Here is a 13,142-nt window from a genome sequence, read left to right as displayed (position 1 = left end):
CCGCTCTGCCCCTCCCCCTGTGGGTACTGGCGGACAGCAGCCAGTCAGCGGCCGAACCCCAGTGCGGGGCCCGGTACCCGCGGAGACACATCCCGGCTGTACGTGGTGCGGTAGCGCCCCGGCTCTGCGGTGGTTGTGTAAAGCCCCAGCTCCTGGAGTCCCGTGAGAGCCTCCGCATCCCTTAACCGTTCTAGCCCGCAGGACAGCGGAGATAAGCGGGAAGACTTGAACCTTAGCGGCTCCAAAGGCAGAAGGAAAATGTAAACAGCCCAAGAGGCGTTGTGTGCATCGCACAGCCTTTGGGGCCTGATGGTCATTGGACACGGGGAGGTGACAGCACGGCATGCGTGATTCACTCAAAGCCCACCACCAAACTAACCTTCCCAGAAGCCAAAGATATCCTCTTATCCCCCCGCGAGAAAGTATAGCCCTCCTCAAAGGCTAACGCCTGTGGTGATTCTCGCTCTACTTCTGAGCACACTTTGTTCCTCTGCTCTACGTACTTCCCATCTGTAGCCCCACAAAGTCACGAATGCCTCCTCCTGACATTAGCCAAGCTGGCAATAATCAGTGGAGCAGAAGGATGTTCAGTGAGGAGATTCTCGTGATTGTGGTGCCTTCCTCCATTCCTTGGATCATTCATGCATCTGGGCCTGGTTCCTCTGCCGGGCATCCACTGACACCTTTGCAGAACAGTTAGCATTGTCCCTTTCCAGACACCATCCAGTTCCTGCATTTTGTATTTATGAGTCATGACACCTGTCCCTATTCTCAGTTTTGTAATCCCAAGTAATTAGTTGATTTCTGGGCTCAGTGGCTCCTCTCTCTTATGAGGTGGTGGGTCTTTCATTTTGGTGGACTTATGCCCACCCTTCTGAGACTTCAAATAGGCCCAGAACATAAGAACGGCTGTACTGGGTCAGACCAAAGGTCCATCTAGCCAAGTATCCTGTCTACCAATAGTGGCCAATGCCAGGTGCCCCAGAGAGAGTGAACCTAACCGGTAATGATCAAGTGATCTCTCTCCTGCCATCCATCTCCACCCTCTGACAGACAGAGGCTGGAGACACCATTCCTTACCCATCGTGGCTAATAGCCATTAATGGACTTAACCTCCATGAATTTATCCAGTTCTCTTTTAAACGCGGTTATAGTCCTAGCCTTCACAACCTCCTCAGGCAAGGAGTTCCACAAGTTAACTGTGCGCTGTGTGAAGAAGAACTTCCTTTTATTTGTTTTAAACCTGCTGCCCATTAATTTCATTTGGTGGCCCCTAGTTCTTGTATTATGGGAATAAGTAAATAATTTTTCCTTATCTACTTTCTCCACATCACTCATGATTTTATATACCTCTATCATATCCCCCCTTAGTCTCCTCTTTTCCAAGCTGAAAAGTCCTAGCCTCTTTAATCTCTCCTCATATGAGACCCATTCCAAACCCCTATTCATTTTAGTTGCCCTTCTCTGAACCTTTTCTAGTGCTAGTATATCTTTTTTGAGATGAGGAGACCACATCTGTACGCAGTATTCAAGATGTGGTCGTACCATTGATTTATATAAGGGCAATAATATATTCTCTGTCTTATTCTCTATCCCCTTTTTAATGATTCCGAACATCCTGTTTGCTTTTTTGACCGCCTCTGCACACTGTGTGGACATCTTCAGAGAACTATCCATGATGACTCCAAGATCTTTTTCTTGATTTGTTGTAGCTAAATTAGCCGCCATCATATTGTATGTATAGTTGGGGTTATTTTTCCCAATGTGCATTACTTTACATTTATCCACATTAAATTTCATTTGCCATTTTGTTGCCAGTCACTTAGTTTTGTGAGATCTTTTTGAAGTTCTTCACAGTCTGCTTTGGTCCTAACTATCTTGAGCAGTTTAGTATCATCTGCAAACTTTGCCACTTCACTTTTTACCCCTTTCTCCAGATCATTTATGAATAAGTTGAATAGGATTGTTCCTAGGACAGACCCTTGGAGAACACCACTAGTTACCCCTCTCCAATGAGGTGGTTTTTTGGTAAAGTATGAAGTGGGAGAGCACTCCTTCAGTCTTGCCAAATTACAGACCCCAAATTTAGGAGGTATTCAGTTTTCAAGTTGGTTTATTTAAATTAAAATGTATTTAAAGAATTCACAATCAATGGTCATAACCAGTCAATATAACATTACAGACTGCTGAGATGGAGCGTTACTGCTTTACAATTTTTCTTCTTTTTTCCCAACCTCTTCCCTCTGGCCATTTCTAAGTGGGGAGGTTAAAGAGCTCACTGCTGCCTATGTACACTATTCCTATTAACCAATCTTGGTTAAACAGGATTAGAGACCCAGATCCTCAAAGTTATGTAGGAAATCAGTAGGAGTTAGGCACCTAAATACCTTTGAGGCTCTGTGCTAAAGTGGATACCTATTCCAGTGTCTCTGATGTCCTCCTGCCATCATTCTAATCCTACCTAAGCGCTCTTTATCTATCTTTCACAAGACTACTATTCTATAGAGGCCACAATCTTCTGTTCTTGGCCCTCTGCTCTTTTGAACCTTTTGTTCTTTTCTTGCTTGTCTTTTTGCCATTATAGCTACCATTTTTGTACTGATCATATTAAAGTATATGTGTCTTTTGACTCCTTTAGTTTTAGAATTCATTTTAATGTTTAGTAATCTTTTGTAACTAATAAACAATACTCTTCTGCTTATAGGTGCAAAACTGGTTCAGGAGGGATACTATCTACAGAGCTGAAAGATGATCTCATGATACTTGTCATGACAAACAAGAAATCCAACTGTACAGTAAGTTGCTGAAATTTAATCCTTCCCGGGGGTAAAATCCTGGCTAGAAAATCAATGACAAAACTCCCATTGTCTTCAGTAGGGCCAGGATTTCATCATAACTCTTGATAAGCCTCTTGTGCTCCTCTTCTTTGTTTTTGCTATCAATTTATTTTTTTTAATTTCATTGGTTGTTGGTAGGTTGGTACTGAATAGATACATAACGAGGCAACATTACATTAAAAACAAAAGCAACAACAAAAAGCTCTACCAAAACAAAACACTTCACTGCATATACAATTCTCCTACTTGGGAAAGGATGAGAAAACAAATGGTATCTGACTGATGTTAGTCACATTGCTAATTGCACTTCTGGAAGGTGCCCTGATACCACACTGATGAGTGTCATATAAGAACCTACTTAGAATATCTTATATAAAATACTTGCTAACACTCAGAAGAATGTGTATATTTTAATCATTCATTTAGTCTATGGTTGAGCTGACGATGCAAAAGTCAGATCCAGAAATGGATTGAAAACACTCAGAGTTCTGAGGTTTACAGGGATTTTGGTTCATCCCATTATAAAGATGGGGAAGATTAGCAAAATTCAGATTCTGATCCAGATCTGAGCTCAGACTTTGAACACTTTTTAAATATTGGAGTGATCAGTATACAGGTTTTGAGTCTATTTATTCATTATATTAAATGCTAGTTCAAAAATTAACTTTTTCTTGCCAGAAATTAGTTTCTGTATTTTTTCCCTGTCAGATGATTCTCATTATATGGTAAGAAAATGATAGGAATGATTAAACTCAATACCCCAGAAGAATAAATAGTGAGGCAATGTGATTAGAACTCAGTACTGAAAGTCAGGTCTCTTGAGTTCTAATCCTAGCCTTTCCTGTGTGACCTTTCGTAACTCACTTAATCTGTTTGTGCCTCAGTTTCCCATCTGTAAAATGAAGATATTATTTAACTAACTCTGTAAAGTACTTTGAGATCTTAAGATGATATATATCTATATATCGATACACATCTATCTATCTATATATATGCATTTTATAATTATTAATATTGTTCCCATTTTTATGTATAAAAAAGTCTGAAAGATTTTTCTTTTTACATTTTTTCCCAGAGAAGTTTTTTTTTGTCTATGTTTTACATTACAAATTAAAGGTGTACCTCTTCTGTTTTTCTTGGAAAACTCTATGAACAGCTAGAGAACTAGTAGATTTATGACATTACAGGTACTTTGGAAAGAACTTGATTAACTGAGAGGGGAGGGGATTTTTATTTGAAATATTAAAGTTTTCGTTTGTTTTTTGTTTTTATCTTATCACTCAAATTCCTATTAAGTGCAGGCAAAGCTTTCTTGTTAAGTATTCAACATATGTCCCTTTAGCATAGGGTTGAGAAAATTCTCAATCCATATCTCTCCATCGTTCAAGGGAGACCTCCAGTATACCAGGGAGACCAGGCTTGATAGTTCTCGCATTTGCAAGGTTTAAAAAAAAAAGCCAAAAAATTGGGGAGGGGGAAATGAAACAACCAAACCTAGTTTTCCTTTCCTTCTCCTATTACCTTTAATAATTATTTTTATAATTCATGTTCACTAGGGATCGGAGTGTCAAAAATGCCTACATGATTTAAGACCAAAGTCCCACTGAAAGTCTTGCGCTCCTAAATTACTTAGTCTCGTTTGAAAATCCTCCACTAGATTAGTAGCACTCTACTGTAAGCCACTTTCTTGCCTTCATTGCACTGGGAATTATAACCAACATTTAAAAAGTTACAGTATGCCTAAAATTCCAGTATGTTCTCTTCCTACATAGTGGGCAAGAATCCAGCAGAGTTAGGCAGGATTGGCCGTGAAAGGAAGGGATGCTGCTTGTGGGGCATAATTTCCCCTCCATTGACCACCCACAGAAGCCCTGAAAGGTGTGAGAGGGCAGGGCTGTGGGACAACTGCTCTCCTCCTCATTTTTCCCACCACATCTACATGCTGTGGAACCCTCCAAAACATAAGAGGAAAGGATCTGGGGGAAGCATTCACAGGAGAGACCTGGGCAGGAGCTATTCTGCCAAGGGGACAGAAGGGAACAAAGCACCCAGTATGAAAGTACTTCTGGTGCTATGATAAGTAGCCTGCATAGGCAACTATAAGGCCCCAAGATTGATAACTAGGTTAAAATCTTTCCAGTGTCTTATGTTTAATAGCAAATACCTTTTGTAGGAAGGATGTCCTGGCTTATAATTGCTTGGGAATAGTAGCTGTTAGCAAATAGTAAAGAACTTTTTCATATTCTGTAAGACTAATTCAAAACAGACATTTCAGTGAGAAAAAAAAAACAGCAATGAAATTGTTCAGTACCAGGAAAAGGGAGCTGAAGTGATTACGGTACTTTTTAATGGGCATTTTGAGGTTGGTACTGCAATCCTATGTTTTGTATTGTTTACACTTGACAGTGTGAATCATTTTGCTGATTTAATGCTTGGTAAACTCTTAATTCTGATGTCAATAACTTACGGTTTTTAAGTGCAGTGCAGTCCATAATGACTGGATTTGCTTCATGCTTCAAAAGTTTAAACAATCTACAGTATGAAAAAAATATATATTGTTTTACTGAAGTGATAATGCTGTTTGTTGAGCAAAAAGAGGATATGGTGTTCATGAATATCTAGCCTCGAAGTTACAAACAAAACTTCAGCCTTAAAGTGGAGAAGAGCACTAATTAAAATAGCATTAAAGGTTAATGGATTCCTGTGCATGATGGATTAATTTTAACAATTGATTTTAAAAGGCTTTTAGAAACAATGACTCCTTGAATATTAATTGAATGTTTTTGAGTTTAGGAGAAAAAAAATCTTAATCCTTGTGTTGATATGTTATGCAGTAGTTAGGAAAAAGTAATAGTTTACAATGAATGACTGAGATACATTGACTTAACGAAGCCACTGCAAGTACTGTGCTTTAACAAGGGCAGATGTTATTTTTGTAATTCTGGAAATTCCCTTTTATGAAAATTTCACAATTCCCATTAAAACACAACTTCTTGTCTTCAACTTCACTTTATAAACCAGGGCTCCACCTCCCCTGCAGGAAGCCTGATTAATTTATCTTTGCATGGGGAATTCTGTGCAAGCTGAGGGGAATGCAATCTACAACTCCAGTCTGTGGGAATACTGTGGACCTGCAGAGCAGAGGTCTGCAACCATTGCTCTAGTCTGTGTGCTGGAATACTGGCTGAAACTCCATCATGCCCCTATCAGGAGTTTTGGATAATTGGATCACAGTAACCACAGATACCATGGTCTTGCCCTGAACATGTTCTCAACAGATCACTATGTCCCAACCTATAACAATTTTTAGAAACTGAAATATTTCTAAAGTTCTTTGTAAAATGTGTGCACATACAAGAAAACATCATTTTTAAGCTCAGACCATTAAAACCTTTATACTGTGTCTTGTCACACTATCATTTACTGTTGTATATTCCACATATTTTACGGATAAACTATTTTAGAAATGTTTTAAAGAACATAAATAGTTTTTACTAAATCATGAAGATTGTTATCTAGTCTTTTCTTCCTAGAGATCTCTCAACCATGCACTGACCAGACTCTCATCTTGTGAGCTCTTTGAGGCAAGGATTGTGTCTGTTTACACCTTCCTGAGTCCAGTGAAGCCCTGACGCTGATCAGGCTCTTTGTGCACTAGCTTTATGTAAATAATAATTAATGCCACTGGTTTGCTTTGGAGATCTGCAAGCTTCTACCTATAGCTCACTGTCACCCTAATCCCAACTTGTTATATTACTGATTTTAGCAATGCTTTTTGAAACAGTCAACCCCAATTTAAATGTATACTGAGATATCTTTGCTAAAACTACTTTCCTAAACAGCATATTTTAATATTATCTGATTTATGTTGTCATTTTAAAAAATCATATTTTGTATTTAAATAGATTAAATATTTCAAGTGACTAATGATTTTGGATGCCTCCATCTTTTGAGTGCCCAACTTGAGAAACTAAAAGGATTTTAAAGTTTTTTAGAGGATGGATGGTTAGCACTTTGAAAATCTTGGCACTACTGTTTTCATCCCAAAGCACTTCACAAATGTCTCTTATCCAGCACCACTGAAAAAAGCAGCCACCTCTGGAGAGACAGCACTGGACAACCAGTGCACAGCATGCTGCCCAGGTATGGGTGGGAGAAGGGACATATTGGCTAAAAATACTAATGCAAACCTGATTTGTCATGGGATCTTTAATTTCTGCTCTTTGCTGTGGTGATGAACCCAGATGCAGGCTCATTGTACATTATTAAATAAATAAAACAATAAAGTAACTATTGACCATGCAGTTTTAAGGTCTTCTCTGAAATACTCATACACAGTATATTGCGTGGTGCTTACTCTATTTTTCCCAGAAGGATTAAGGTGTTAGGGGACTCTGTTGGCATTTGAATTTGAGATCCGAGGAAGTGTTTTTTTAATATAAAATTTATGTATTTATTTTAAGTTACTGATCTTAGTGAAGTTAAGTAAAAGAATGTGCTTTAGTTACCACTAAAAATGTAACATCTCTATATATGAGACTCTGTTTTATGTAACTGAATCTGCAACTTATTAGAGAGACAAGGTGGGTGAGGTCATTATTGGACCAACTTCTGTTGGTGAGAGAGACAATCTTTCGATCTTATACAGAGGTCTTCTTCAGGTTTGGGAAAGGTACTAAGGGTATGTCTACACTGGCAGAGTTACAGCGCTGGCAGTTACAGCACTGCTCAGAGAGCGCTGAAGTGAAACCACTGTTGTGTGTTCACACTGTCAGTTGCCTGCGCAATAGTGTGTTCACACTTGTGGCACTTGCAGCGGTATTCAGAGTGGTGCATTCTGGGCAGCTATCCCATAGAGCATCTCTTCCTCTTCTGCCTATGCTTGTAAGAACAGCAAGAGGAGCAGCTGGACAATCCACCCTCTTCCACTCTCTGACTCCACCACCTCAACCAAGCTTCATACTCAGCAGTGATGATTGTAGTATTAAATTGCTTGTTTAAAATTGTTTAAAATGTATATAATGCCTTTTGTCTAGCCAAAAAATATTTCCCTGGAACCTAACTCCCCCATTTACATTAATTCTTATGGGGAAATTGGATTCGCTTAACATCATTTTGCTTAAAGTCGCATTTTTCAGGAACATAACTACAACGTTAAGTGAGGAGTTACTGTATCTGTGAAGCCAAAATGCAACATTTTACAGAAGCAGTATTGTTTGCAACACACAGAACACTGGTTCAGTGATTTAAAACACAGCCAGTACTCTCACACCTGTCACTAACTGGCGGACCCCAGGCAAGCACCCATGAGCCACAAGACCCCCAAAATGGTGAGTAGCCACAGGGGCAGGGTAAATCAGTGTTCCCGGGCCCTACTGTACACTGAGCACATGGCTCTTCAGGAGAGCCAACACTGTAGAGGGGGGGCCTGATAATTATTCCTGTCCCCACATTTTCCACAGGCTGTGTTCATTATGGAAGATATCTTGCTGCTGAGGGTGAGCAGGAAATCAAGGAGGGTCTTCTCCAAGACTGCAGCTTCCACCCTGGCCCTTACGTGGCTCACCTGTGTGCAGCAATGGTCTCCCCACCCCCAGATGCTGATGGGGTCCAGCAGCTCGGCATTGCTGCAAGCGGGAGATCGCCTGGTCTGTGGTGCAGGCATGGAAACCTGGAAAGATGCGCTGAGACCGCTGCACGCATCACTGAGCAAACAGGAAGGGGACTTTTAAAATTCCAAAGGAATTTACGGGGTACGAATGACGGTTGGTCACCTGAGGGCAGGGTAGTAGAGTTCAAACCGATGGCCAGGGAGGTAAGAACAGGCATTGTGGGACACCTCACGGAGGCCATTCGCAGCACTGTAATCGACCAGGTTGTCTACACTGGCACCGTGGCGCTGAACCCCGGCACAGAAAGATGTATGCCTCTCGTCAGGGTGGTTATTTTACAGCGCTGCAAACTGCAGTTTCTGCGCGCTAAGTGGCTTGGCAGTGTGTACATCTCGGGACTTACAATGCAGAAAGCTGCTTTACTGTGCAGAAACTTGCCAGTATAGAGAGGGCCTAAGTGTCACAGCTAAATACAAGATCAAACAGATAGTTTAGCATAAGTAGTTAACACATATTCTAAGGGACCAGTCAAGGTGAAGTGGCCAGTTAACACTTCTGTAGTCTGGGACAAAAAGGGGAGTTAGTGGGTCACAGATTGTTGTAATAAGTCATAAATCCAATGTCTGTATTAAGACCATGATTTTTAGTGTCTAGCAAAGTTATGAATTTTAGAATCCAGGCTCGTCTTTTGGAAGTGTTGTGCAGGTTTCCTTTGAGGATGAGGACTGATAGCTCAGATATAGAGTGATCACTTTGTGAAAAATGTTTACCCACAAGTGTTTTTCTCTTTTATCATTTTCCTGTGTGAGTTCATTCAAAAGCATAGGGATTGTCTGGTTTGAGCCACATAATTGATATTGGGCATTGAGTGCACTGGAAGAGGTACACCACATATTGTGATAGGCATGTGTAGGACCCATGGATCTTGAAACATGTATTGTGGGGGATGTTGATCACTGACTGCAGCTTATAATATTTAAATATTTAGTGCATGAACCCCACACAGGCTCTGGCATGGATGGGGTTAAAACCTGGTCTCAAGCAGCCAGACATCCCTGCAAAAACAGCGAGGATTGCAGTGGAATGTAGCCACCTGACAAACTGGCTGTCTGCAGTCTACTAATACTAACAAGAGTGAGTGGATTAGGAAGATCTTCATGGTGGAATGTTTGCAGGCCCCACCCACTGCAAGAAAGAGAAAGAGCACAGAAAAGTCCAGCATGATTTCAGAAGGAGCTAGCATATAGATATATCTATATCAACAAGGCCATCCTTACCTATACGCAAAGTACGCAGCTGCATAGGCCCCAGGAAACTTGGGGATGGTGTGAAGGACAGAGAGAAGAGGGGGTGAGTGATTGACACCTGTTGTAAACCAGAGATTATTTTGCTGCAGTAGACAGAGCCAGAAAAAAAGAGATGGAGTATAGAGCAGAATGGGTGTCCTATCCTGCATTTTCTGGGCACCGTGATGAAGAAAACAATTCCTTAAGCTTTTAGGGGCCATATCCTGCAACCTCCTACTCACATGAGAAGGCTTTATGGAACCAAGTAGTCTTTTTAAGTCAATGGGTTTTAGGGTTGGACTATTGAGGCCCAGATCCTCCTCTTGAAGGGGATCCGTCACACACAGAACCCACCTTTCCATACAAAAGAGGAGCACATGCACAGCTGTTGTGGTGACACTTTTTCCTTCTCCATCTTGGGAGGACTTTCTAGGCAATCTGATATCCGAAAGAAGAGATGAAAATTGAGTTGGTTGGGGATGGTTTGGGTGGGAGGGATTACTGCAAATAGACCCAGCCTTGTGGAAACTGGTCAGAAAAACTGGCAACCCCTCTGGCTTTGCAACTATTGTGTTTTTTCTGCTGAATGCTTGCTTGAGATCCTTGGCACATGGGTGACCAGAAGGAAAGTGTGGTAGTGTGGGTTGGAGCCAGGCTGTTCTGGAGTAGGGGGGAATCCTGGCAGAGATTTCTTCATTCTAAGGCTCCTCTCACTTCTTTTTCCTCAGCGGGAGAAGATCTGGCCATAGTTAGGACAGCATAGGTAGGAAAGCCTTTACTTTAAATGTGAACTATGGATGGTAACTTGTCCAGATAAAGTAAGAACTGACCCAAACCTCTGCCCAAAACTCAAATGAATCCCAAATCAAAATGTATTTGTTGTCCAGAAAAGTATGGACTTTATTATAAAGTTTGACTTTATTATAAAAAAATAATTTTAACTTTCCTGTGTATCTGTATTTCCGGGTTCTGGCTGGGACAGGAAGGGCAAGTGCTAAAATACCTTTTGAGAGCCTGTTCTTGCGAGACATATTAAATATCTCACTAGGAAGCCCATTTTGTGATACTTCCAGATTTTCTAATCTTAAGAAGTCTGAAATATGAAATATTTCAGCAAATATGGGAATTTTTGCATGCTTATCTGGTTTTATTTTAAACTGTTCGTAAATAATCAACATCTCCCTGCTTCTTTCAAATCCATCCTAATCACATAGATTTTTTTTCTACCAGCTATTGCTCAGACTAACCTGTCACCCGCATTAAAAAGGTAAAAAATAAAATATGCACTGAATTTAATAAGTAAAATTCAGTATTACATCATTAATAATAGTTGGCTCTGATGTGCAACTTTTTGTCTTCAAAAAGTCCTTACAAATATATTTTATTTGGACTATGGACACACTTATTTTGGAGCTTGTGTAGCAGGTGTTTTTCTTAACCATTTTTAGGAGAAATCCCAAGTTTAGAGGAAATGAGCAGTCTATTATTTAAATTTCCTGAGATTAGAGGAAGAACACTTTGCCAAACAATGCCTCTTCACTTCAAAACCTCTCCTCATAAATTATGTTAGAAGATCTTATTAAAGGTCTGTAAAAATTTCCTATTAAAAATGGTTGATTGCAGTCCAGACCATCACAGCTTTTGTGCTTTCGTTGAAATACCACAGCTGTCGCGAAGAAATATACTGTGAGACAAAAGGTTTTGTTTCCTTAGTAATAAATTATTTCTGTGATATCCGAAGAAAGATAAAACTTTCACTACGTTTGAGTGAAGGAAGATTCTAGTGATAACTTGTTCAAAAATCTATAAAAAGAATATAAGAATGTAGATCTAGATAGCAAATTAGAATCAGACTTCCTTTTAGTTTAGTAAAGCAATTACTTCTGAAGTCAGTGAAGATTATAACCATGGATAATGGAATGACTTACTAAAGCACAGTGACTATATCTCAATAGAACCTCAAGTTGAAATTTTCAACTCTGACCTTCGGGAATGATATAACAGAAACCTTTAGCATTGGCAATTTTTAAACCAACCAAACCAAATTTTAAAACCAATCAAATTTTTAAATTATAAGAAACAGTATGTTTACTAATATATTTACAAATAGAGCTGGGCAAATACTGCAAAATTTTTCAGAGGCTTTTACAGATTTGCTTTGACTATGTTTGTGTTTTCATCTATCTACGAAATATGAATTTTCTGTTGGGAATTTTTGCAGAAGCAGCAAATCTATAGGGTATAATGGAATATGTTTGCATAAAGCAAATATTGATTTAGTAAACTCAAGCTTTTATACTGAGGACATAATTCTAAGCATTATACTCACTTAGTCAGGGAACAGAAGTATACCATGTGACCTACTTAGCTAGTCAAAACTTAATAACACACCTGTATTTTGTGCACAACCTACAGCCTAAAAGTATTTACATAAATTATATGGCAAGTAATGTTTTATGAAAGATAAAGAAAATCACAATTTGCTCCTGGACAGTTTGTAGAAAAAGGTCAAATTAACTATATAAATTATTTGTTGTAAACAGAAATTGGTGAATAATTTATTAGTAAATTGAGAAGAAATATAGATCCTAGAAAAAAGAGTGCAAGAGATATTTTGGGTTATTGGCACAGAAATTAGTTTGCTTTTATTATTATTTATTTTTAAGTGTCAACACTATTCTTAAGTAAGCCAATTTCTTTACTGTGTGGCTAATAAAAGAGTTGACTGGAATCTTATTATATATGTGTATATATAGCACCAGTGATGTGCCGGGCAAAAAACTCCTCCCATTCCCTGTGGAGTTTTCAGTGTAATTTGGACAAATACAATACAAGTCCTTGATCCTGTAATCAGATCCATTTGTACAGGCCCTTATGGGGCCCTGTAACTTTTTCGTCAAGAGTGATTTTCTGATCAATCAGAATTAAGATCTGTAGCTCTCTTGTACAGCAACATGTGTTGGGTACTGAATATTTCAAACTATTGCACAAACATAAGAACTAAGTATTATTATTAACATACTAAATATCTTTAGCTTAGGGTCTAAATATGGGAAATTCGTCTTTGGAAATGATTTTTTCTGGAGGTCAGGGAAGATTACTATATGTCTTTGGTAACAGGATCCTGATCCTGCAATATTTACTGAAGCCAAAAGTTCCATTAATTTGTAGCAAAGAATCACATATACAAGTAACTTTACTCAGAGGAGTAGCCCCATTGTCACCATTTGTGGGCTTTGCCAAATTTCTGAGGGCCAGATTCTAATATCCTTACTCACATTGAGTAGTATATTACTCTATAAGTTATTCCATTGATGTCAATGGGACCTCTTGTGGAGTGAGATGCTACTCAACAAGAGAAAGGGTATCACAATCTAGCCCTACTTTCATGAACTCAACGATAATAA

General features: G+C 39.3%; 1 long non-coding RNA gene across 1 annotated transcript; it reads left to right on the top strand.

Moving 5' to 3' along the window:
• The first annotated feature begins 22 nt into the window (after nucleotides 1-22).
• On the top strand, nucleotides 23-6,485 carry LOC117877121. The gene is made up of 3 exons (XR_004645619.1): nucleotides 23-330; nucleotides 2,705-2,795; nucleotides 5,859-6,485. It is a non-coding gene; the product is annotated as an uncharacterized LOC117877121 (long non-coding RNA).
• The last annotated feature ends 6,657 nt before the right edge of the window (nucleotides 6,486-13,142 follow it).

This window comes from Trachemys scripta, chromosome 4, assembly GCF_013100865.1.
Source record: "Trachemys scripta elegans isolate TJP31775 chromosome 4, CAS_Tse_1.0, whole genome shotgun sequence".
In the NCBI taxonomy this organism is placed as follows: Eukaryota; Metazoa; Chordata; order Testudines; family Emydidae; genus Trachemys; species Trachemys scripta.
The sequence above is the reverse complement of the archived record's forward strand: the minus strand, read 5'-3'. Positions and strand labels throughout refer to the sequence as shown.